Here is a 24,711-nt window from a genome sequence, read left to right on the forward strand (position 1 = left end):
TACACCAGGAGGGAGAGAAAATGCATTTCATCAGCCATGCAAAAGATGTGAATTAAAGCTGTAAGTGGCATCCGATTCAGCAATCTGACACGTTGTATTTTGTTCCTGAGTAAACAGGAGATGATCGTGGCTGAGAAAACACACGCTCCTTCCCGTAACACTTGGGACGCTTGTATAGGAGCTCACTGAATACAGCTGCTTGTGGGAAATAATGGGATCTTCTTTGCTGTAGGTTTTATAAGAGGCTTGATATATAATAATATTGGTTATGTCATTACAGCAGAAGAATTGGTTTTCTAGCTGCACTGAGGTATTGAACAGTAGCGTATATAATGGATAAAAATGGTCCTTCTCAATAAGGAATGACAAGCATTGTCACCCCTGTTTTGAGGTGTATGTGTAGTATATTTGTCCTTTTTTTTTGACATCCATTATGAGGGCATGGGGTGTGAATTTTGTCTCTACACTAGTGTCGGGCTTGGAAGAGAGATCAAGAATTCTCTATGTACCGCTCTATCTCAACACCTACAGCCAATGAAAGGCGGATAGAAATTTTACCTGTGTTAGTATGGGTATCACAGTTTTGTTTTAATGCTTCAGTGTTTAAAGCTGTTAAATAAAGCTGGGATTCATCAAGAACAGTTTTAATAGAATTGTCAGGTAGCTGCAGTGGCTCTGATTTAAATGAGTAAGCAACACCTATGGGCAAATGATCTTTCTGCACACAGAAATTAATTACAATTCAGGACTGATGAACTTTTATGAGCTAGTTAATTTTTAAAAGATGCTGTGTATGGTTTATTGAAATTAAAAGAAAGTGACAGCTTTCTGCCCCTACCCTCATAAAATCCTGTCCTGCATATAGTATTGACCTAATTTAGTTCAAAGACACTGGGTCTCTTCTCTAACGCTTTGTCATGGAAAGGCCAGTTGGAGGTTTCAGCACAGTTCAGGTAAACAGAAGATCTCCTTGCTGGTCCCCCATGTTACGTTGGCTTATCTCAGTGGAGCAGCTCTGACCTCCTGCTCCTTTGTCCTTGATTACCCTCAAATCCAAACAAAGTGCAGTTAAAATTCAGCATCAGGTTACAAAATGCCCACTTATAGAGTGTTCTGAGTGAATATTGATTATAAAGCAGTGCACTGTATACCACAGGTCTGCAGATGTTTTTATGGTGTGGATCTTCTGGTGAAAAGATTTCACGGGCCGCTGCCCTCCCTCATTATGACTGCAGGACACAGCTCACTTCCCATTCAAGATGGGGCCACCTCGTCTTTCATTTATATTTGCATACCATTCTTGTGGGAAAGTGAAGTAACAGCTTATGGGAAAAGGTAATGTTATGAAGGCATTTAGGTTGGTACTACCCAAGAATCTGGCTTTTGGTTGTTTCTGTTTAAAGTCAATTGTAAAAAGCAAGCTACTTAAAGCAATGCCAAGCAGTGCTCAGAAATACCACCTTGAGTTTGCCTCTTTTGTGACTGCTGTTACTAGTCTTCCTTCCCCCAATGACCATCACAAGCCCATAACTTTTCAAAACCTCTGTTTTATGGTCAAAATCTTGCAGGAACCTCTTTTTTCCTCCCAAAGTGGCATTTCTTTGCTGTGATACTTGACCAATATCAGGGGGTTTTGTAGAAATTCATGCCACGTCTGTGAAATGAGACACATCAAACCAGCATTATATGCCAGTGTTACACTTCAGCCAATGTGGATCTGCAAGATGGAGCCTTCCCGGGGTTAAAATCCCCGATAATATCTAATTACTTTTAAAACTTAACCTTTCCAACAGGCAGAACAGCAAATTAGCCTTCTGTTAAATATTTAAACTATCTAGCAAAGAAGTGGAAAAGAAGTCCAGTGAAATGAGAAATCAGGATGCCACTTTTCATTCCAAGCGAATGAGTTTGATAAATATTCTATGTGCTCAAGCCACTTAGATTTCTACTTCTTGCTTGTATCTGAAGCAATAAAGACAGCAACATTGCCATTCTTTTCAAAAGTTAAACAAAAAGGGAGGGGAGAAGTCTCCTGCATTTATGTTTCGTACCTTATACCTAAATGTTTGCGTCTGTTGTGGAACAGGTGCTTTGGGGATTTTTAGCGTAAGCTCAGATGGGAGTGCAAAGGTGTCCTGTGTTCTTTTGGAAAGTTCTGCTGAGGAAACATTGAGCACAGCTGCTCCCATGGGACGTTTGCATGAGGCATGTTGATTTTCATGCTTCAATACAGAAATCTCAAGTTTCCTGGGTGAATTAGCTGTTAATGGATTTCTAAAATGTAGCAGCAGTGGTATGGAGAATGCAGCCTGTGCTGAGGCCAGGACACACAGGCTGTCATCAGATAACCTGTTATTATAATAAAGCCGGCAGATAATAGTTTGCATTGCTCGGTCCAGTAACTGGTCTGCCCCATATCCCACAGTCTTTGGCACTATGAAGTGTGATGTTTCACCTATTGACTATTTATAACAGTTTTTACTTCCTGTGTATTCTAAATTTAAAGCCTAATTTTGCATCTATGCAAGTGAGGTATACAGAAAATAAAAAAAGGAAAAAAAAAAAAAAACATGAAAATATATACCACATTTTCATATTTAATTTTATACCTGGCTTCCGTGATGAAAGAAAACCGTGTATTTTAACTTTCTATCATTTTTTGAATGTATTAATGTGTCTGGTTTTAATACTTCCAAAATTATTTCACTATTTCAAGAAGAACTGTCGGAAATTCACTAAGAGTTTTGTTTCTCATGTAATCAAAAATTATCCTGCTCTAAAATTCTAAATGATACATCGGTAACGGTTGAAGAAGGGAGGCTCAATCGGGCAATATTGCTTATGGCTTGTGTTCTTTGCGAGAAGCGTTATGCCCAATGATTCTAATGGGAACCCCTTGCCAAAAACTTCACAATTATAGGAATAAAAATTGTCTGCTCTTTACTGAGTACCAGAAAATACACATGTGCAAAAATCACCTCCATCATCTGGGCTGAATGTGCAGGTCTGTTTTAAAGTATATGGCCAGATTTACTGAATTTACTGCTACAAGTTTTTAAATGTATTCTTTAGTATTTTGAGGAACACGGCAGCAAATGTTTGGATTTAGAAAGAACATAAGAGAGCAAATCCCTGACAACAAGTAACTAAAATCAGGAGAAGCCCATGGTTTTCAAGGTTTATGACAGAATGTCTTCATATATAATAATTGTTGTTATGTAGTAGCTGTAAGATTTATGATGTCCTTAACAATTCATGCCCTAAGAGTTTGTGATTTATAAATTATATGCCACTGTGTCAAAAAATACCTGTTCTGCCTTTTTCTTTTTAACTGCTCGTGCCTTTTTTTTGTGGGTGTATTGTAATTAACATGAACACAATATGCAATATCTGCTAAGAAGTCATTATTTGCAAGTAAATATCTTAAAATAGTATTTAAAACATTACAAATATTTTGTCTCAATACCAGAGCTGATAACCCTTGGCAGTTTTGTGATAGACACCTTTGCATTGGCAGTATGGGGGCAGTTATTTGTAATTGTGATTGTCACCTCATGAATTTATCCCCCCCCGATTCTCTTGAATGTTGAACAGGTTGTTCTCACAGGTGCCCCTGCAAACCTAGGAATGTATAGACTTTTGTCTGAGAAGCGTGTTGGAGGTATAAATTTCTCTGGCTTGTAGAACCTCCTTGAAGCTTTTGAATTGGAGCTTAATGTGGCTTAAATTGCAGTTGTATTAAGTGCTGCAGAAGTTGTGAGGCTTCTGCCGGTGTCCTGCCCGACAGCCTGACCTGAGGCCACTGCCGATGGACCCTTGTCCACAATCAGCCCCCGGCATGGGTGGGTTCCTGCTCATGTGCTGTCAGTGGCATTGGCTTCATCTTACCTAAATGGCGATTATGAAATGAAAATTTGGGCTGATGAATATCTGTAGTGAGGAGGAGAGTCTGTGAAACGTATGGACTCCGTGGCAGGATACAGGTATATCGGGACTGTGGCAACACGGCCTTGGAGCAAGCAGCAGGTCAGCGACGTGCGTTTCAGTGTGTCCACATGCATCGACCACGCGGTTTAGACAGCACGAAGATGCCTCTTTGAGGTCACAGAGCAAAGCAGTCGTACCCTGAACAACTCTGTGGTAGCAAGCCTGGTCTGCCAGATCATACTTGTCTGCCCTGAACCTGTCATTTTGCAGAGACCATGAATTTGTTTGTGGAGAACAGAGATGTCACAGCTCCTGGGGGCTGAAGGTGGTATTTTGTCTGTGAGAAGGATGGGACCCAAGCACCACATACCTTCAATCTTTTATCTTTTTCCTGTGAAGCCTCTGCAATTCGTAACACAATCACGTTATTCAGGAATGTTTCTGTATATTCTATCTCTGAGAGCTTAAGTCGAGGGATTTTCAAACAGTCACTTGATTCATGTATGTGAACTTGCAGCTCATAAGAGGAGTTTTTTACGGCTTCTTTAGTACTATGCAGCAGAAAACTTCCAGTAATTATAACTCACTTAATATTATTTTTCTTCTGCTCTGTACCCTTCCACCATGCATGAATATAAGTGGATTTCTTGTCATTTTAGCAATTTGGTAAAAATGCATTGTAGGGAAGGTGAGCAATGCTTCCATCTGTGCTATTGTTCTATGGCTCTGGTGGTTTATTGTTGCTGTACCAGCAGATATGATTTGGGTTCTCAAACCTCCGTCTTCAGTGCTACGTATTCATGTTGTTTGCTGAATGAACCATTTTGGGGTGAACAGATTCAAATTGTGTCCGTGTAAAAAACACAATCCGTGAAGCATTATTTTTTCATAGTTTGAAGACTTGTCTCTTTACAAGTCAAATGTCACCTGAATTCATTTTTCAGTCCATCACTAATCTAGAGATGAGTGGAAGATCGTGTTGTCTCTATAAGACTGGGACTAGTTGACTGATTTTTTTTCAACCACAGTTGCTTTTTGAGGTTTTGATTTCTATTGAAATGGTCCTTTTAATGTCATCTTTAATTTAATCAGGTAATGTCATCAAAATAACATTTACTCTATTACTGCAAATTCACTGCATTATTAGCTACTGTAACTAGACAAAAAAGACAGTATGAACCCCCATGGAAATATATGCTTGGAGTAAAAATGGATACAGTTCACAGAAGCTCTGTATTTAATGTGCAGTTTCAAAGCACTCTCTATGGAAAGATTTTATGATTCTGAAATAATTTAAAAACACATTTTGATAGAACCTATAGCACCTACCAGCTTTCTCTAATTTTGCAAGTTATCATTCTTTTGCGCAATTTTGAAGTTGAACAAGACATTTAACACAATTGCAGAAATAGTATTTTAAGTCTACCACCATTTAAACGAGTGAGACTTGGGTGAATATTTGTATCCAGGAATTTAAAGTCAATGAACTTCAGTGTATAGAATAGGTTGCATTGTAATTTGATGTCATTTTTTAAAGTGAGCATAGAAGCATAGATTTAGATTTGTGTCCCTGAAAAATAAACTATAGTATGAGGGAAGGAAGAGTTTCTGTAATGAGAATAATCTTACTCCCAGTCTTGTGAATGTAGGTGTTGCCAGCCTGAGTGTTCAATAGTCTCAGCTTCCACCTTTGAACACCCAGAGAGGAATTCTGTATAAACCACCCCAGAAAACACAACAAAGCGTTTCTCAGCTCAAAACCGACACTTGGAATTACACCAGGAAACAAATTAGCGAAGTCTCTGAGGTCCAGCTACTCAGATGTGCTGTATCAGAAGTGCCACTTAGCCCTAACACAACTGACGTTTACATGGGGTTTCTTAAGATAATCTGATGAAAAGCGTGTTGTGGCAGCAATCCATTATTGAGGAGAGCAATTGTCATCCTAAAGAAAGAGACCAAAACAAAACACGCTTTTTCCTCCCCATTAAAAACGATGGCGGTTACTGCATTCAGGCTGAGCATAGGCATTGTCGTGCTGTACAATGGTTCATTCAGAGAACAGCCGTGCACAGGCTCTACCACATTGCCACTGTGGTACCTGCCCAGCTGAAATCTTCTTGGGACACCGAGTTAATTCTTTCCACCTTTAAAATTGTGCACAACTACGCGGATATAAAATAGGGAGCAAATTCTGTTGATCAGAAAGCAGAGTCATCTAACCATCTGTTAAGTCCTGTCACCTCTGCTGTCAAGCAGGAGGGGCTTTCCTGCAAAAAGAAGCGGAAGATCATGTGTGCATACAATGAGATGAACCTAATCACAGTGGCAAGCTGGTATAAAATTGGTGTTATCCATCAAGAAAAAGAATAGATGTCTGGGATTTGGTGGCTAGGAACAGTTAGGGAACCCTCAGCAGTGCAAAACCTGTTTTTACCCGATTGTCTTCAAACCAACATAGATGTAGTCAATTTTCTGCACGTTAGGACATTCTAGTGAACACTGAAACTAAGAAAATGTAGTCTGCACATCACATTTTGACCAGATATGCGCTTTAAATGTGCTTGTTTATGCAAAAGAGAAACATTCTTGTGCGTTGGTAGTTCACTTTCTGATGTCGGTAGTCCAGATTAGCACGCAAGTAACTGGCCTGTAAATTTTCCCCTCTCTTGTTTTTTTAATGCATTATTGCTTTAAGAGGGGAAATTGTATTTCTGGATTCCCCTGCACTGTGGTGAGCTTGACCCTTTTCACTTAGGCTACCAAAGCAGAAAGTCACGAGTTCCCATGTAGCGGGAATGCAATCCCATTACAGCAGGTGGGCAACTGGACACATCCTGCACCCCCTGTTGCACAGGGACCTGGTGCTTTGGCTTTGGGTCTGTGTGGCTGGACACTCTTTACACGTCCGTTCAGGCATTGTAGCCTGGTGTTCATACGGTTTCTCACAAGCTTATTGATTATTTTATTCTCTTAGAGGTGAAAATTAGTGGTTTTCCCGATAGTATTTGCTATAATAATATGGTTTACTTTAGATGTCTTTTAGGAAAAGTTGATCTAATTTAGTCTGGTTATGCAGCAAATAAATGCTAGGGAGCAGAAGCATTATAATTTTCTGTTCTCTTTCCATAGAAGAAAAAACATATACTGCATACTTCATATCTGCATGTTTCATCAAGTACAAATATGCTCTTCTGGCATATTTAATAACTTAAAATTATATGATACAGTATAATGAAACTCATATTGCATAATGTCTGAAACCTGCAACATAAGTCATTTCATCTTTTCAACTCTAGCGTTCTGGTTTATCAGAAAGGAAATGATGGGGAGTTCCTAACAAGCAGTGTTTGCCTATTGCTGTATTAGTACAAATATACCAGATATTTTTTGAAGCAGCTGGTGCAAAGCGAGGGGGGGAAAAGAAATCCCTGAGTGTGCATAGAGGACTCGAGCTATTTTACTGTCTTTGCTTGGGTAAGAGAAGTAGCTTCTTTATTTAACTATTATTTCTCTTTTCCAAATAAATATGAGCTGCTTCTAAATAGGGTGATGATAGCAGGTGGTCTCTCAAGCAGAAATTATTTTCAAGCTGACAAGTATACTGAGCACAGTATAACTACATGTATTTCAGGAAAACATCATGCACGTCTGTTTAAGGATTCATTAACGTGGTATAGATTAAGCCCATTGAAGATGGCACAGATTGTTTCATTTTATTACATTCAATTGGATTGGATGTGTGCCATTTGCAAAGAGCAATATTACCACAAAAAAAAAAAAAGAGGAGTCTGGCACATTTGTCACACAATATTCCCCCATTGAGAATGAACTGTTTCCGAACATCAAAAGGTAAAAATCTGTTCTTCCCTCACCCTCTGCCGTATTAACTGCAAGGAAATACGACTGCACGTCTTGTTGTAAAGTGTTTGAGTAGCGCGTTTCTTGCGCCCGAAATCGCCTGGTTTAGTCTAATAGGGAGACCTTTGCGTTCTCCATGATGCTGGGATTCGAGTTCATCAACCTGCTGACACGCGGCTTCCCCCGATCCCAGAGCTGGTCCCGCTCGGACCGCTCTGTCCCCAGAGCCTCCCTGGCTCGGGCAGTGGTGGCCACGTAGCCGGGCCGGGGAGCCCTGGGCGAGCCGCGGCGGCCGCCCCGCTGCCGGCGATGGGAAACAGCTGCTGCCGAGCAGGGAGCGTGGTCACACAAAGAGCGAGATTGAAATTCATATAATGTTGCTGTTTATAACACGAATACTTTAGACATCTGGTTAAAGTCTAGTGGTAGAAATGAATGGGAGCTTTCCCAAGACGGGGCTTATGAAGCTTTATCTGTTACATGAGTACTGCAGATTGTAAAGATATGTCTTAATCAGCTATCGCTTGTGTCTTTAATATTAGTCAGTAGCAAAACTCAAAAAAAAATATGTGCATGGGAAATGGTGACACAACCAGTGAAAAAGTAGAGAGATAAAAGGAGAAGTGTGTATGTATTCTAAACATATTATATTAATTATATATTATATATTAAACATATATATTATATATATTATATTAAACATATTATAAATACCACTTTTCGTTCTATACCCTTCAAAAGTCCTTGTAGTGTGTGTGTCGGGGGGGAACAGAACAAAAGCAAATTTGCTGTCATTGGCTTGTATGTAAGCGTTCCATTTTAAATTAAATGGTAGCAGTGTTGCAGCATATCCCATGTTGTGTTTTCTATTTCTGCTGCAGAATCCATTTAAATATATTTTTACCCCATCCGTTTTGGATTAATCCACCATATTTTTCATGAGCTCAGGCTCGCACACATTTATGCTTTATATTATTAGCGTTTGTTGTGCTGGTTTATTTCACGTTGTGATTCTGGTAGGGGGAAGGTTTACGTTTAATTAATGGGAAATTAAGAACAGGATCATTTACTAAACCTGCCCTGTGAACTGAAGTCTAGCAGTCAGGATGGAGTAGCTTTTGTTTTTCCATCAGTGGAAGTTACCGATTCTGTAACTGAATAATTGACAAAAAGCAGAGGTAGGGCATGAAGCGCTTGCTCCACAGTGTACTGGAAGTGTACTGGAAGTGTACTGGAAGTGTACTGGAAGTGGGCTGCAATGAAGAGTTAATTTATTTTCTTTTACTTTTGTATTTGTTGTTGGTGCAGTTGGGACTCAGCTGTTGTTTCCTCTGGGATTAAACAGCTGTCAGCATTCTTAATGACTTCAAATTCATGCATTAAAATTCTCTCATTCCTCTCCATATAAAACGTGGATGTGGAAAGCGCTGCCATATCCCCCTTTGTGAAGGAATGAAAATCCAAGGAAAGATAACAGGACTTATTACAAAACCACAGAGCGGAGCTTCTGTTGATGGAATCTCATAATGAGTAATTAAGCTACTTTGCAGAAGTCAGCGCTGTCACGTTTGCAGTTGGGTATTTCCATTCCCCCGGGGATACAGCTGGGAAAAGGCTACGAAGGTGACAAAAAGAGAGAAAAATAGAATTGTTCTTGAAATATCATCTTGGTGAAACCTGGAGGTTTCAATGCAAAGGTGGCTCTGAAAAATCAGCCTACAGAAATAACCTGGCTGACGTAAAAGAGAATCCTTTCAAACATTCATAACCGATATTGTCTGATAAACACCAAAACAAGAGGGTTTTTATGGTTCGGTCTGACGAAGATGTGACAATGGCAGCTTTATTTCTGGGATGGGGTGCTGGCTTTTCTTTTCTCTTTCCCTGAGCCTTTTAGTCTCTAAATGGAAGTTTTCAACCCTGAGTCTTCACTCCTGTGGTTCTGAAAATACATTATGGGAAGCTTGCAGCCTTTTGAGGGGAAATTATCATTTCAGGGGAGGCAAAGGATTGATACAGATTTCTTACTGTAAAGTTCAAAACATTACTCGTGCTTTTAAACTGATGTATAATTCTTATGCCCCTAAGAACTCCAATTATTAAAAATAGTCCTGAATTTTCACTAGTTGGAATGTGCCTGTTCTCTCTTTAGTTCCTTTATATGTTTTTTATGGTTTGTTAAGCAATTAACTTACTTGTTAACTTTCTTCTTTCAAGTAGCTTTGTTTTTTTTAGAGGCAAAAAAAATGAAGCAGCAAGCGCAGTTTTCTGAATGTCTTTATCCTATTTCCAAGAAGTCGGTTTTGTGCAGAAGTACCCTAGTTTTTCTTTAATATCCCCATAAGTCAGCTGTTACAGTGGAAATCAAATTATATTAAGCCCAATGAACAAACCAGCCTGCTAACAAAATGAATTTATAAAGTAGTTTATTGAATTCAGTAAAATACACTGAAAAATATAGGAATAAAACAGCTAATTGAATAACCAGCCTCCAGATCAGATGGTGAAATATGAGTATCTAATGAGTCAAATTAATACACGTGTTAACTGAATAATATGCTGTGCCTTCTCAGAAACGATCTCCGTGAAAAGCTTGAGTTTATTTTTTCAAGGCCACGTATCTTGAAAATATTCCAGCTTATTAGCAGAGACATGGGTGGACGCGAAGGCACAATTTATTTTGATTTGTTGAAACATTAACAATGTACTAAGCACCCCACTGTATTAAATAATACACATGAACGTGGCATCTATTATAAGACGGGTTTGTTTAAAATGCCGGTGTTCAGTGAGACCCCTGCTTGACTCCCAAATTCAGTCAAGTGTTGCACTGGTCGTGTCAAGTGTCTTTTTGTAGTTAATTTAATCATGGTTGGCCCAGAAATGGAGCTGTGAAGCTCCGCAGTGGTAATTTATGTGTCCTTTTTCATCGTGACTGAAAATGTGCCCTTCTGGAACTAATGCTCACTAGTTTTATCGTTAATGTGTAGTAATACCTTGTAAAAATATTTTTCCATTAGCTTATATTTTCATGAGAGGAAGAACAAATGAAATAAATGGGAGAGCAGTATGCCTGTGTTTACATGAACTGTAAGCGGGCCCCGCAGGTTCTGAAGTGCATTGTGTTCCAGGAGATGAAGGCTCGTGCCACAAGCCGCGCGCACCATTCAGTCCTCTGGATCATTATCTTCTTTGAAACCGAAGGGCTGGAAGGGATGCTCCGGGAACGGTGACAGAAAGAAGTGCTTTAATTCTGGGAGCACACAGCTGATCCCCCCTTATAGTCAAGGTGCTCTCGCTCCAGATGTGTCAGTGTCATCTTTTTTAAAATCCTGGATGAATAAAGACAAGAAAGTCTGGGGGTTGATAGGGTATAGTAGGAAAATTTGACAGTAACGTCTACAGCCAAGAAACCATAAAGGATTGTAACCCAGGGGGCGAAGAAGAGGTTATGAGTGTTTTCTTTCCCCATCGCAGTTGAAGGTGTTCTCTTTCCAAGTTTTACTGCCTCTAAAAATGGCCAGTTATAAAACGTCTTGTCAGCACGGGGGGGCTGCAGCCCTGATCTCGGTGCTTGGCTGGAGGAAGATGCTCTCAATGTTGTGTCGCAAACACACTGTGTGATGTGGGTGTGCAAGTCCATGCTGGCCAGTGCTTAGAAGGATGCTGATGGTCTTTAGCTTCCCCATTCGGTTCACCCCATAACAAAATCTTAGACTCTGATGAAAATTTTTCATGAGCTGGTGTCCTTTCTTGAGTAGCTCAAGTGCTAAAGCCTTCTGAGGTTAACTCGTTACCAAAATGGTCTTGAATCGTGACTTGGAAAAGACCAAATGCTCTGGAAATAATTTGATTTCTTTATAGCCTTGAGGGGGGGAGTGGTGGGATGGGCAGAAAAGAAAGCCAAATATATCTTGATTGTCTAAACTGGTGCAATTCATGTCAAACTTTAGGAAATTCTGAGTAGCTATTTGCTTTGGCAATGGGAAGACCTAGAACACCTTCTGCTTTGTAGACAAGTAAAACAGGAGTATGGCCTGTGGTCTTCGTGGCATATGTGTGATGAGGCAGCCTAAAGTCTAGGGAGATGACTTCCAAATGCCTTCACATCCAGTCACTAAGCCCACTTGAAAAACCAGTCGCCAAAAATTGCACTTTGTCAGACGTAGCCTATTAATTAGAGGAATAAGTCTAGGAAAAAAATATTCACAAACACCTGTATAACTGTCAATTATTTTTTCCTCATGCTTAACAAGAGCATTCCTGTGCGTGGGAGCATACCCAGCTCAGGTATATGTATTTCTTCTTGGCGGATAATATAGTAGTTGCAAATCTTTCATTATCTCAAAGACCTGTATTACTCGGAAAGATGTATATTTAAAAAGATGCTGGCAGTAACTGCTGCTGACAACCAGCCCGATTTGAAATAGACTCCCTCTGTGGCACTGTGTAGGAAAGGCTCCCTACATTGATCTATGGATTTTTCATTTGCTTTCAAATAGTTCTACTTGTGTGTCTGCAAAGAGCGAATAAGCAAAGTTTGAATCAGTTTGACTTTGAAAGCGTGATTCTGAGCAATTACCTTGGGAAAATATACCTCCTTCCGCCTAAATAGATCTGTCAGAAAGAGCCCCAGTACAGTGTGCTGCTGCTCAAGTACACGTGTGCGCTGGTAAACCGGACCCAGCCAATTAAACATCAAAATGTTGGCTGCATTCAGTTCACAGGAAGACTTATGTAAGTTCATTTTCATAGTGCGCGTATGTGTCTTTAGACTTTAACTGACAGATTCCCACAGTGAATAGACATGGGAGTTATCAATTATATGGTTAGCTGTGCGCTGCAATTGTAATGCTCTGTGGCTTTCTGACAGAAGCAGGCAGAAAGCGAGAGAAGTGGAATAATTTTGGTTCAGCAAGACTGTTAATATTTCACTCTCGGATCCTGAAATCGTTGTGAGAAGGTGGAGAAAATGGTCATTTTAAGCCTGACCGTTGCAATTATTTTTCTGTTAAGACACGTGACATTCTAACGACTGTTTCACCTCAAAGGGTGAACCGCAGTGTGCTGAGATGGGGTATTCGGGGGGTTCAGCAATTCGTAGCCTAATAGTAGTTTGAACCATTCACCTCTAAGAGCACTGAGTAACTTTTATCTAATTACCTCAAAGTACTTTACACAACAGCGAGCAGTATCTACAAATCCATGTGATCTGTTAGAAAATAGCCGCTGTATCCACTTGTTAAATCACGTCCATGCTCCAAACGCAGCCTTGAGTAGTTATGTGCGAGTCTGAGTGACTTTTATGACTGCTGCTTTCTGTCCTCCTGTGTGTCAATTTGGCAGGACGTTTACGTTCGTTAAATGTTTGCAGCTTCCACAGCAGCATGTAATGTACTACTGCTTCCCAGCCATCGCCCGCGTGTTGCTCTGCTCCCGACAAGGAACCCATGTCTAGTCTGGTCAGGATGGCCATCACAGCCATTACACTTGTTAAGCAAACTAGGCAAGAACCGAAAGCACCAATTTCTGAGGGACAGTTTCTGTATCTGTCACATAATCTTTCCTCCCACTGTGGGCAGTTCTTAGAATTCAGGAAAAATAAGTAAATAAGCCAAGTGTGCAGCTACTCAGAAATGGGATGCAAAGGTCTGGAGCATCATCACGATGGATCCCCTTTGCACAGCACCCTGTCTGCAGTCAGGTCCCTCTGCAATGCTTGCAGACCCCTGGTTGTTGTACCTTGCAGTTTGGTGTTGTCAATGCGCTTGTGGATGTTCGTGAATGGATCTGTTGTTGTCGTTTGGGTGGGTTTTTTGTTTGTTTGGTTTTGCTTAAAGTGAATTCAGCCTGCCTATCAAGGTTAAGCACAGGTTAAGCAACTTACAGCATTTCTAGGAATTCTGCCATGCTTGTTTTGTACAGCACTGTATGGTCGTATGCATGTAGGCAATAAACAGACTGCAACTTCAGACGAGTAAAATGCAATTGTATTGGTGGATAATCCTATTTTTAGTACTATAATAGGAAATCACATTAAATTAAATATGAAATTAATGCTTTCATCTGAAACTAGGTGTCAGTATATTTCTCCTAGAGATCGTGGTAGAAGGGACCCCTGTGTCTGAAGGGCTACTAACATTTAGGTTCTGGTTGTGATTTAAAACCCCCAGGCTCCTGAATTGAAAACCTGTGATTACTCTGACGATCTGCTCTCGTGTTCTTGTTCAGATTTGGAACTTAAAATGACTGAGAATCTTGTAGAATTTTTGGCCATTGGACTTAAAGCTAATCCTAAACTGTCCCTAACCTCACATGGATCTAGACATCGATTCTTCTACTGGTTTCTAATTTTCACGTTCAAAAAAGTGCAGCAGTTTTCCATTTTCCTGAGTTTATTTCACAACATCTCTTTGTAATATGGCACAGTCTCCTTGGGGTGAGTCTGACTTGTGAAAAATACTAAAAGGAGTTTATGTGCCATATAATAGAAGTATATACAAAGGTTATGTAAGCACATAGGGAAATACCTAAAGCCACGTCTTAACACACCGAAATCTGAGTATCGGGATCTCGTGATCCAACCCCACCAGCGAATTGGAGGTGACCCAGAGAAAGTGCAGGTGTCAAGGTTTAGGTGGCAGGTCTGTGCTTTTATTTTAGTGCTCTTATTCCAAGACGTTCTTCTCTGCCATTTATATATTTAGATTATGTTTTTCTGGTGCTTATATTATTAGAAATTTGGCTGCTAGCCTTTTCTGGAGTTTTTTGTTTGGTCCTCTCACCCCATCACTGATGAATGCGCCAAAAGGGCACCCAGTGCCCTTACTCCGGCCTATCGATACACAAAGGGAGAAGCGGCTGGGGCAGCAGGATGGCATGAGAAACACGTCTTTATCTGCTCCCATCCTAGGAAAATGGAGCTTGGTATTATCATTACAGGAGCTGGAGTATTAATGGACTCTCTTGTTATATCTCAGATGAAAGATTCTTTTAGGTGTTCAGTCCTTCATATCACACAGTGGTATTTAGCCTCCCCTACTCTTTTGGGGAATCTCGTAGCTTCTGTAACCTCTACAACTCATAGAGGGAGCGGGGAGGAGAATAAATATTTGGCTTCCTACTCCTCCATCTGGAGACCCACAAATAGCCTGGATTTACCACAACAACTTGCATAGGTTTAATTTTTAGCTTATGAAAGGCCTTTCAGTAAGAGACACATCTCCCGAGAGCTGCCCAATGAGCAGCTCACTCGCTGCCTATTTGCTGATGATTTTTCTCTCCACTCCCCCTTCCTAATTTTTTAATATAAATGCACATTTCCCCCTCCTTTTGGGGCAGAAATGTAACTTTTGTAGAGAGTGATGTCTGTTCAAATGACACGTTTTCTAGGCATTACATTTGATAATTTCAGAGAGATACCAGAGTTACCTCCTAGCAATGAGTTAATGTGACAAAGGAGAAGGGGTTTGTTTGCAGAAGCGGAGGATAACTGTGCCTAAACTTTACTGTTGGTGGCTGTGGAGGGGGTGAACGGGAGGCACAGAAAATTGCTTTTTATAATTAAAAAGGGAATCTCAGATGTTTTATATCTTGAATATTTACAATAAAACCTTCAAGTGCTTGTCAAGAGGGTAATGTGTCATTAGCAGGAGCCTTTGCCTCTCTTCTCCTCTCGGACATGACAGTGCAGCCGGATAAGAGAAGAGTAATTATAGTTCAGCAGGGCTGCCAGGTGTGATAAATGAGTAATCAGCACACAGGAGCCCCAGTCCTCAAAGGAGGACTATTACAGCGTTATCAGCTGCAGGCCCGGGCGTGCGGCGGCTCGGCGCTGAGGCCGCGGCCGGGCCCCGTGCTCCTCAGCGCGGCTCCCGCCCGCCAGCTCGGCGCTTCCCGCGCCTCGGCCGCCCTTTGTGCGGGTGCCGCGGGCGGGGGGGGCAGCGGGAGGGAGGAATAAGGGGAAGAGCAGCGCTCCTCGCCTTTGCCTTTTGCTGGTGTTTACGTGAGGCGCTGCCCGGCTCTCCACGTGAGAAGCTGCGTTTGTGCATTTTTGGCTTCCCGTGACAAGGGCTTTCGAAAAGCCGGGCTCCTGTCTGCGCTGTTTTGTTCCCCTCCTGGCGGCCCCGACCTCTGGGTGTGTTTGCGGCTTCTGCTGCACCGGGGCAGAGCTTTCACAAACCGACCTGAAGTTAATCAGCTTCCTGATGATTCCACAGCCTCATTAACGTCGGATCACAAACGCTAAATGCGGCTCTGGCCGTTTGCACCTCGTTCTAGTGACGTGATTCATCTGTTTATTATTGCTGGCAATGGTGGCATATCAGAATTGAGTAAACAGTTTGATTAAAATTAATCAAAACCCAATTCAACCAATCAGTGAAACATTGATCCTCTACTTATTTATTTCCTTAAGTTCAGTGCTACCAATGGCAGTGCTGGAATAGGAATATTTTAAACAATAATACTTAAAAATGGTTCTTGTGAAAAAGAGAACATGCTCTGCCTATAATAAATTATTATTAAGGAAAAGGACACAGCGTGCCTTGGAAAAACAGAAGGGCCAACACTTTTGATGCAAGGTTATTTTTACAATAGTTGCGTTTTTATCGGTTGATGTATTTTAACTGGAGCCCTGACAATAGTCACCAAAAAATTATTGCTCCAGCGTGGAGCTACTTATCTGACAAATACAATGCGAGTGGTCTTGTTCTTATCAATGAGATCAGATTTCAAACAAATGAGTACGAGGAGCGAGGCGTTGCTTTGTGAACAGATAACCTTGCAGGCATGAACTCGCAAACCTGAATAAAAGGATGTCTCTATGAAATAATCTGTGCATAAGTGCAATCAGGTCAGACTGTAATAGACAGCGGGGGGTGGAATCAAAAGGGGGAAAAACTCATTTCATCACAGTTAATGGCAAGGAAAAGAAGGCAAGGAAGGACTTTCTTTGGAGCGGAGCTGTTGCGACAAAGAGCAGGGCTGCAGCGTGTCATGCACCATTTGCTGTTGCACTAGCGCTCTTTTCAAGAGCTGTGAAGCCATTATTGTAATGTGAAAAAAGTAGAAAGAAATACTCCCTCCTGGTCACTGGAAGGGCAAATGAGGTGCAGGCTTTTTTTTTCCTCTTGGCTTTTTTTTCCCCTCCTGCACTATTTGTGCAGGGAGGTTTCTAGATTCCCCCTGGTAAAGCTCCGCTGGGATGCAGGAAAGATCACAGTGCCCTTATAAACAACACTTCTTGGCACTGTTCGCCTTCTTTTGTGACTTTGCTGCCTGCAAAGGCGGATAGGAGTACCAGAGGCCCAACCCCAATGAACATTTGCCCTGCTTTTGTCTTGCAAGAAGCAGAACCTTTAGAATATTTTCTAGCTGAAGTTTTGCTCTGTGTTTCTGTGGTTTGCATTTTAAATTAAAAAAAAAAAAAAAGCACAGTACATTTCTGTATGGTAAAGTTATCTAGCGGTGATAATAAATCCAATAGGCTGTGGATTTTGTGTGTGTTATTAAAAAAGAGAGGAGAAAGAATCCTTTGTTCATTGGCATAATGCAATGCTGTCTCTGAACAGTTCTAATTTGCAAACCAAGTACTTTGTAAAATGTGGAAAGCTGGTTATAACTTGAAGGCTGAATAAAATCGGTCATCTTAGAACTGAAAGATAAATATAGATGTAAAATAGTGCCACAAATGTCTTTTAAGCAAGAAAAATAAATAAATAATAGCTTTCAGAACTGGCTCGTTCTTGTATAGTTTATGGGTAAAGCAAGATTACACATACAGCCCTGCAGCCGATTCCCAGGACTGCTAAAGTGTGAAGAACAGGAGTGACATTCTAGTCTTCAATAAATCACTATAAAAATGTTTATGAACCCTGCAATTTACTGTCTTTTAAATGCAAATTGAAAGGGGCATCATCACAAGTGTAAAGGAGACCCGCAGTGGCCTAAAGGAATTATAAAATGTTGCAAAAGGCTTCTGAAATTGTGTGATCTTAAATGGTTCTATTTTAAAAAATGAGTTCCCATTTATACTTCTGTGACAGCTTTGTTAATTCATTAAGGAGATCTCTCTGAGTTGCGGGAAGGTGTTTATGAGCACTGCGCTGCACAGAAGCTGTTCGCAGACTCGCGAGGAGTTGCAGTTGGATTTGACAGGCACTGAAGTTTGCTGCTCGCATACACGTGGGATGGAAGGCCATGGGGGTTCCAAAACGTGCCAAGCAGCGATCTTGTCTGACCAAATATTGGGAAAGTAGCGAAGATGTCCTGCCTCTTCCCAGCTCCGCCGTGCAGCCGTCTGCTGTGAAACTCCTAAATGGGTTAAGTAAATGTGGCCCGTTGCTGGAGGAACAGTTCGGCATCCCTCGGCCCAGCGGAAATGAAGGACAAGTTGACTGAAATCTGAATCACCTTTCTGTGCTGTAGCTACGCTTTCTCCAACTGAAAGGAACTCATTTCCACTTGCACATTTTGCATTTTATCCAGAAAGCATCCCTCTTTGTGCAAGCAGACTCAATCCCGATAAATTAAGCATTAGAAGAGGAGTTTTAATCAGTTGGATGGGTTGCTTGCTCTTTTTTTTTAATTGATTGGTAAATTTTGAGGATTCTTTCTTTTCTTTAAGCTAAGAGCCATGATGTTCTGCATTTGAGAAGTGTAACTGCCACCAAATTTATTTTGTTTTAAAATAAAATATTCAGTGAGACAGTATGGGATATGAATGTGTACAGTTGGAACCCCATAGTTGTTTGCATAGCTCAGAACCCTCCACAGCATGCTTCATCACTTTTATTTAATTTCATGACATGTATAACCACGATGGGCTCACAGGACATTCAGGCCGTGTATGAGGGGGCATAGCGCATCGTTTGTAAGTGTATCATCCTCTGCTGCCAATAATATTTCTTCTGGCTTCCCAATCATTATATTCCTTAAGAAAAAAGGTGTGGGTGTTGGATTTCTGGCAACCCTTAAGTTAAATATGCTGTTTTGGCACTAACCGGTAACGTAGCTGTCAGAAATGGTTGGAGAACGGGCTGTCGGGCTCAGAGTTGGTGCAACATCTGCTTGTCTGGCCCAGGCAGCTTCTCAGCACACACGTGATGGAGGATCTTTGTAACCAGAACTATGTAAATCAATCAATTCAAAGGGTGTGGGTATTTGCATGACTCCTCCCGTGGAAAGTGATATTGCTTGGCTTTATCACATTGGAGACTTCTAACCACTAAATAGGACAGTCATAGTTTACAACTCAGTCGCACCCTTGATGTGTTACTGCTCATTTTGTTGTCATGCAAAACCACTGAAGCACTGCACCTTTTCCAACAGCCGTATATTTGCGTGGATATCTTTTTTGTAACTACGTTTAATCTGTAGGTATCATTTATTGGCAGGATTAAATCTGTTGTAATCCAGTGGTTTTAGAAGAATCAACTCCTCTCTGCTGTTAGAGCACTCGCTGCCTCACCTGCTGTTTCAGACCTGCTTGTGCCATGTGCTGACAAGGGTCAGGACTTTGTCTTGAGTTGGTCTGATCCAGAATTAGCTCTGTTTGTGTCCCTGTGGCCATAGCATCTGCTTATGTGTGCGCAAAGTTAAGGGAACAGAGCTGTGGATGTGCAGAATGTTGTGCGTGAATGCAGGACCAGGTCTTGTTTCCTGGCGTTTGGAGAGGGCAGGAGCATGTTTTGCTTTCCAGTAATATTCCATGCTCGCTTTTATCTGATCGTATCAGTTCATTGTTTAGAGCTTTCGAAGAGCTGAGCCTAATCCCCAAGAAAATGGCTCATCTCTCCATCTTTGCATTGCTAATACGCCTATTATCAATGCCATCTTGGCAACAAATGTAGTTGTTTAGGAGCTGTACTATGTATCCATAATCTCACAAGCTTGAAACTTATGCAAAACCCTCAGAAATCACATCTGTGTTCCTTCAACACCGGGAAGGATCAAAGCCTCACCTCTGCACAAAGACTTTCAGTAGCACTGAATCAAATGGCTTGTCACTGTCTGCACAACTGCAGGCGCGATGGAGAGTCAAATGGCAACAGTGATTTGTTAACGAGGGAGCATTAACACAGAGCTGTTAAATTCTTTCTTGAGGATAAGACTTCATTTCTGTATTTTAAGTGAAGTGTATTTTAATGTGCTCATCAGCAAAGGGAGGAATGACGTGTCTGCTCTGTGGTTCCTGAAGGCAAGGGTAGCTGGTACCTTTGCCATGCCATGGTTAGCCTTGGCGCGTTGTACCGCAGCCTGGACCAACGGGAGTGTTTATGCAAAAGCAGATGAATCAGATTTTCAGGTTAATAACATACATGGAGCGGAGCAGAAGACTTTGCAGTGTTAAAGGTAAAGAGCTTGACACAGTGTCCCCCTGGGACAATGCAGAAAATTATCCTTTTTCTGTTGTGGTGGAAAATACTTCCTGTGTTCATCTGTCCTAGAAAATATACTTAATAGTTGTCATCTAGATCTACCTGTCTAACATGGTTTATTTCAGAATATATTAGTCCAGTCCTGTCAATGCTCTATGTACTTCCAGGTGGGGAGGATCTAAGAAGCCACGTTTGGCCCTGTTAGTGAGAGGAAGATGCTGTGACCACTTGTACATTTTACTGGTGTCCTGTATGTAAGGCTAGTTCCTGGCTGAGCACTGGCAACGAGCAACTAGACTGGAGACCTGAAAACAATTCTCATGACCAAAACCGAACAGAAGGAAGATTCAGAGCACAGGCTGTCCTGTTTCCTCCCATCCTCCCCCTAAGATGAGCAAAGGTTGCTAAAACAATGCTGATAATGAGGTTTGATCCTCCTGTTGCCTTCAACCTCTATTTACAAACCATCCACATTAAAAAAAACCTTGAACTCCACCCAAGGGATTTGAACTTGGAAACTGTTAACCTTCTAAATATGATGTAGTTTCTGGCATGATTTGCTAGTCCTTATACTTCCCCGATCTTTCAGCTTACCATAGCTCTTGGGCCAAAATACAGCGATCTGCCAGCACCAAGACTATGGTCCCTTCCTCCTGGATTCCTGGTCCCCTTCCTCCCCAGCTGCCCATGGGTCCCAGGGCATGTATGGATGGGCTCTGCTTTACCCATAACAAGCACCACATAAATGATACGTGGACTACAAGGGGGAAGAGCAGCTACTGGATTTGGCTTGCTGGGAGTGGGCAAGGACTTAGGGGCAGACTGCCTTTAACATCAGCATAGGTTTGGTGAAACAATCCAGAACACAGTCCTCAAGTCAGCTGCTGTTTCAGAAATGTAGTCCTTGTTCTGGAATTCCTAACCAGGGTAACACATTTCTTTTTGTTAGTTACCCCATGTTTTTGGGACCACATGTTCAAATTCTGTCCAAAATGGCCTTTGCCTTTTAAGGTACTCAGGCTCATTTCTGCATGTGTGTAGGCTGAAACCACGCTTTTATTTGCTCTCTGTGGATGTTTATGAGCTCCTGGCATTATTCATAAGTATAGGGTTTTGCCCCTCTGTCCTTGGGCCAGAATTTCCCTCCTGCTATAAATTTGCAGAGCACTATGTATCATTTCCCTCCTGGCTGCCACCCTATACCTCATAAGTGATTGTACTCCGGTGGGGAAGTGATTTGTATGTATATTTTTATAAAACACTTTGGGATCCTTGGGGAAGAAAGTTGTTATACAAATGTATTTCCCAGGGGAAAGTAGTGGAAATCTCATTACTTGGAACATACAGCATATTTAAAAGTAGGTTTGACAAAACATTAGAAAATAAAGGAAACAATCCCGAACTGGCATTGGGATGGACTAAATGATCTACCAGATATTTTCCATCTCTGAAGTTTGTCTCAGGATTTTATTTAGTGCCTTGGAAAAAGGGCATGAGGAATGCTGAAGCCATGCACATATAAAATATCCTTCAGCAACGCTGTGGCTTATTTTAATATAGCCTTTAGCAAAACACTGTGGTTTGCTTACTCGCTGATTTATTTTAGGTAGTTCAAAATATTTCTATTAGTGATCTCTTTGAATTACTTTAGGTGGTGCGATGGATTTGTAGCAAAACACAGCATGTAACTCGAGTGTACTCTCTGAAGCCAGATATTTGGTGCCAAGCAAAATTTGTATGTGTAGCTTCTGTTTTAAGCAATTATATGGTGTGTAATACAGAGCAGAGAAATTAAGTAGAAGTACATTTTGCCATAAGGGATTACTCTAGCTGTTGGATTTATTTTAAACAAGTTTTGTCCCTCATACAGTAAGGTTCCTGTAATAAATCACTTATGTAATAATCTACAGTATATTGGCTAAAATAACAAAAAAAAGTCGACTGAAAATGAACGGTAGAAGTAAAGGTGTGCTGTAGCAAGGAAGGGTGCTTATGTGTTAGAGAAAAGTCATTAAACGGTAGTTGAGGACTCTACCAAATAGAAGTCGTTCTGTAGCTGGGCTCAATGACTTCACTGCAGTAAACTACTTATGTAATAAACTGCATGGATGTCGCTGGAGAATAACCAAAAGCATCCATCTGAACCATTTATCGGCTTACTTAAATGAATAGTGATCTTCTCTCTGAAGGGAAAAATTGTAAAAACACATCAAGAATGTCCATGCAGAGATGTTATGAAATGAAACTAGTGTGGTCACTGAAGGATAAGCCATTTTTGAGCATTGAGAAAGGACAGTCTTCTGGTACTTCAGCATTCAGAAGTTAGTTATCAGGCTTCAGCCAAGTTGCTCCTATTTCCAAGGAAATCAGAAGTGTACAGCGAATAAGAGTCTTACCTAATTGCCGGATAAATTGGCCAAATGGTTTTCAAGACCATTTATTTTTAAGAAGTCTTGTTTTGACTGCCATAGCTAAGATACAGTATTGTATTCATTTATATGATATGATATAATAAAATGACAGCTACAACCAATCAAGCTGCATCACTGTTCAGTATGTCAGCTCCTTTCGACAGACCTGATTTCCAGAATAACCTTTTCCTCCAGACATTTGTTTGCCTTTGATTTTAGTGATGAGACCCAAAGGGATTTGCTTCAGAACACTTGTGACTTCCAGCTTTCTGAAGCCATAAACAAGGGAGGAGGAGTGGCCAATCTCACAAACAACTAAATTGAAATGAAAATTCCAATCTGTCATTTGCGAACTCTTAAGAACTGGTAGCATTTTTTTTTTAAAGAATTGTTAAGTAGTTATGAGAACATGGCAATGTTCAGTAGTGCCTTTTGTACAACAAATAATTTGCTTCTTGTTCGTGAGCTTCCACTTCTTCTGCTCATAATTACTTGGACACCACCCATGTCGTAGGCTTCCAGGTAGCTATTAGAAATGGCTTTCATTAATACTGAGTTGACCAGTAATCAAGATTTTCCTTCCTATCATTGACTCTGCTGAGGCAGTCCAGTCCCTTTGATTTAACTCTTCTTGGTGTGTTTGACAATAAAGGGAACAATTGATAAAGAAACCCCTTTATGAGCACTGATTTCAAGAAGAGGAAGTGTGCAAACGCTGCTTTGAAATGGGTCACCTTTTTATCAAAGGTAATTTCTGGCCAAAGTGTCATCAGAAGCAGTTTTTGAAGGACTTGCCCTTTCCAACCCATTCCGTTCTGACTCGTGCAGTTTGGAAAACAAAAATGCAAATCCTCCTGTTACTGAAAGAAAATTCACAGTCCCCACAATTAAGGGGAACCACTATGAATGACAGCATTCTTATTTTGTCTATGAGAAGTCCCCTTCCAATATCCAGACATCAATGTTCAGCTTGAGAGCATTGAATAATGAGCTGTATTATGGAAGAGGCAACAAAACAATTGGTAGGTTCTACTTTAGTTGAGTCAGGGAGAATAGGAATGAAATGTCATTGCTTTTCCCATGGAAGCTATTTCTGCTTCCTTCAACACTCACCTCTTCTATGAGTATGGGAAGGACGTTATTGAGACCAGGCAGCATATTTGCATATTCTCATAACCATAACCATGTATTTTTTTCCATTTGTGCTGCGATGTTCTCCATTCATATTATAAGTGGCAAAAGCTTTTAGCTGTGATTGGGCCCAGTCCTCAGCGGACAAAAACCAAGTGTATCACATGGCATTTATTAATCTGAAAAAGTTGTCTTTCAAAACATATCTAAAAACGTATGGGAGTTATGCGAAGCAAAGCAATTGCAAGTTCATTTGTTATTTCAACAAGCTCATTTCTTATGATTTCAGTTGTATAATAGATGCGGAACTGTTTGCAGGTTGTTGGTTGTCATATATTTTTCATTTGGTTCCTTGGGTTAAAGAAACGAATGACTGGAAAGTAGCATCCCCTCAGAGGAATGGACAATGTTACGTGATCTGTAGGGTTTTTTCTTCCCTTCTCGTTCTTTTGTCGGCTGGCATGTGATACGCTTTTCAGGCAGTAATTTAGAGGCTGTCATTTTCCTGGTGGTCACCGGGGATGGGAGCGATCGTCTGGCGTGCCGCTCTTGGTGCTGGGGATGGAGCGATCGTCTGACGTGCCGCTCTTGGCGCTGGGGATGGAGCGATCGTCTGGCGTGCCGCTCTTGGCGTTGGGGATGGAGCGATCGTCTGGCGTGCCGCTCTTGGCGCTGGGGATGGAGCGATCATCTGGCGTGCCGCTCTTGGCGTTGGGGATGGAGCGATCATCTGGCGTGCCGCTCTTGGCGTTGGGGATGGAGCGATCGTCTGACGTGCCGCTCTTGGCATTTGGGGTTCCTGACTGGCAAAGGGGTCGATCTCTATCTGGGAAGGCGTTTGCAGGGTTAGTGAATCACTGTGCTATGTCAAGCACGAAAGATTTTCAGCAGCTTCGTGGGTAATTCTTTACTAGCTATTGCCCCGTCGTGGCCCACCCATTACGTTAGTTACTCCTACAATGGATTTATGAAGTATTATTTGTACAGAAGATACTTATTCT

The 24,711-nt window shown here is 41.2% G+C and overlaps 1 protein-coding gene across 4 annotated transcripts in view; it reads left to right on the plus strand.

Moving 5' to 3' along the window:
- Positions 1-24,711, plus strand: part of WWOX (WW domain containing oxidoreductase) — a 471,250-nt gene that overhangs the window by 334,527 nt on the left and 112,012 nt on the right. The window contains exon 9 of one of the 4 annotated variants that reach the window (XM_065028520.1): positions 1-22,959. This exon is cut by the window's left edge and continues 112,147 nt beyond it. The exons of the other annotated variants lie outside the window; for them this stretch is intronic. The gene's annotated coding sequence lies outside the window, so the exon portion shown is untranslated. Of the gene's footprint in view, positions 22,960-24,711 lie in introns of those variants that run through there. 4 annotated transcript variants of the gene reach the window in all.

The sequence above is a fragment of the Columba livia genome, chromosome 13 (assembly GCF_036013475.1).
Source record: "Columba livia isolate bColLiv1 breed racing homer chromosome 13, bColLiv1.pat.W.v2, whole genome shotgun sequence".
In the NCBI taxonomy this organism is placed as follows: domain Eukaryota; kingdom Metazoa; phylum Chordata; class Aves; order Columbiformes; family Columbidae; genus Columba; species Columba livia.